Consider the following 2,370-nt stretch of genomic DNA (forward strand, 5'->3'; position numbering starts at 1 on the left):
GGGGAGGGTTGGTGTTTTGGTTTTTTTTGGGGGGCGGGGGGTTATTGAGTATCGGTTACACGTGTGCCCGAGAAGCAGTTTGCTGAAATTCAGCTTCTATAATATGTTGAAAAGAAAGAGGAAAAATTATGCATAATGTATGCACAGTGGGGGTTTTTTTTTTTGGTTTTTTTTTACAGATCAAAACAATTTCTTCTCTCTCTTGATCTTTTTTTATACGGATTAGAACAGATTTTAACAAAACAGAAAAAATACATAAATTAAGTACCCATGTTTTGTTTTTTGGGGGGTTGTTTTTTTTAGGGGAGGGGGGCGATTGAAAGACTGAAATAGTTTCTTCTCTCTCCTGATTTTTTAAATATTTTTTAAACCACCTAGAACAGTAAAGTTAATCAGCTTGCTATGGCTGGTTGTTGATCGTTCCCGGAAACTTATAACTACTTATAACTAACCAAATAGTTTTATTTTCTTTGTTTTAAATGTATGTGAGGCATCGTGGTGAAATCAGGCGCTCGTCAAAATAATGAAATCAAAGAAAACAGCATTTATAAATATTTTTTTTGCACGTAAAGCAATATTTATCGAATTTTTGTTTGTTTGTCGATTTCTTTGGGGGCTCACCACCTGTTTTTAGTGATTTAAAAACATTTCTCTGTCTGAATTTTACTGGGAAAAGTTGCTTAAAGGCACAACAAATGTCAATTTTCCATGTCCAAGGATGCTCAAACTATGGAGGTCGCCATACTTTATGGCCATTTTCTCGCTTTTTTTCCCACTGGAACCAGGCAAGCCCACCGCCTTCAATGGCAAATATCTCGACTTCTATTTAAGATAGGTGTTTTCTTCATTGAAAGCAAGGGAACAATCTTGTAAATGATACCAATAGCTCAACATGCCCAAAACTTGACGAGTGTCTCATTCCACCGCGTAGTAACATGTGGGCTTAAGTCTTTTGCGCCCCCATCGACATAATTTAGGTCATTCAAAAGGCGGGCTTTGCCTCTGGATGCCAGAGGAATACAACATCCCAGCAGAAAGACCGAGATCATCTACCTTTTTTTTTTAAATTCTTCCCACTCTGGAATTGAACTCGAGTCTCTAGCTGTGTGAGACAGTGAAGGACCTAACCGCTACACCATAGACGTTGTCCTAACTAAGTAGTCTAATTAATACACTGTAAAGGTGACTCCACAAGGGAGCTGGACAGAGGGTGCCCACCTCGTGACTCGAAGAGCTGAGGAATGTAGGACTAGGATGATCTAAACAATTAACTACTAACCAGTTGTGGTAGCCATCTCCAGTTGGGGGTATGGCAACACTTAGATGTGTAGCTTACCAAAATAACATTATAAGAGTGAAGAAACATGTGTATTTACTTATTTATTAATGTATCTATTTATATGTAAAACATTTCCGATGTGTTTGCTTTAAGACTAACAGCTAATTTTAAAACCCAAAATGCAGCTCAGTTTGTTGTTATTACTAAACACAAAAGCGCAAGATAATAGAAAATGGCAGGGTAAAAAAAAATAGTAGTCTAATTAAACAGCTCAAAAGACATGCGTGACAACTTTAGACATGTGGATAACTTTAGAACGACAGATGTACGCCATTGGCCGATATTTATAGTAACAGCTATCTTGTTTGACGTCATTGGGGGATTCCCACTTTGTTGTCGTTCACGGTGGCAACACGACCGCAATGCCTGGTGGCGGAGTGGTTAGTGCGCTTGTCTCCAAAGCAGAAAGTCCAGGTTCGAGCCTCGGTTCGGCCACAGATTTATTTTTTTTAGCTCAATGACGTCAAACAAAATAGCTGTTACTATAAATATCGGCCAATGGCGTACATCTGTCGTTCAAAAGTTATCCGCATTACAACTTTAGCGTCCAGTGATGCTGAATGCGCAGGACCAGACAGGAAGTGCCGAATTTCAACCCAGATCAGATAGAAAAAAAGGCAGCTAATAATTGCCCTCAAAACTCGGTTAAAAACACGTTTTCTTCAAAAATGGAGTAATGTTGAACAAATTAATATGAAGTGATTATTATCTCGTTATGTTACCTGAGTCGGCGAGAAATTTATGTTAACGTTTGTTCAATCAATGTCAGTCCAATGCAGATTTGTCTTGTATCTTCTATCTTTGATTGTAGTACGAGTTTTACGACTCTTGCAACACAAATTGGTCGTGTTGTGACGAAGAATAGAGGTGTCACGAGACAGTAACATAGAAAGAAATGAAAGAAGGAGAGATTATAGACGATGGATGTTTGATTGGAAAGAAGGGGCAGACTACACTCGAACACCTACCAAACACCCATCATTAAATGTAGATATTACCCCCCTCCCCCCACCCAAATAAACCCCTCTACT

The 2,370-nt window shown here is 38.8% G+C and overlaps 1 protein-coding gene across 1 annotated transcript in view; it reads left to right on the forward strand.

The window, feature by feature from the left end:
- Window positions 1–2,370, forward strand: part of LOC101861837 (soluble guanylate cyclase 88E) — a gene marked incomplete at both ends in the record, with an annotated part of 42,317 nt that overhangs the window by 16,076 nt on the left and 23,871 nt on the right.

Source organism: Aplysia californica, unplaced genomic scaffold (assembly GCF_000002075.1).
Source record: "Aplysia californica isolate F4 #8 unplaced genomic scaffold, AplCal3.0 scaffold00558, whole genome shotgun sequence".
NCBI lineage: Eukaryota > Metazoa > Mollusca > Gastropoda > Aplysiida > Aplysiidae > Aplysia > Aplysia californica.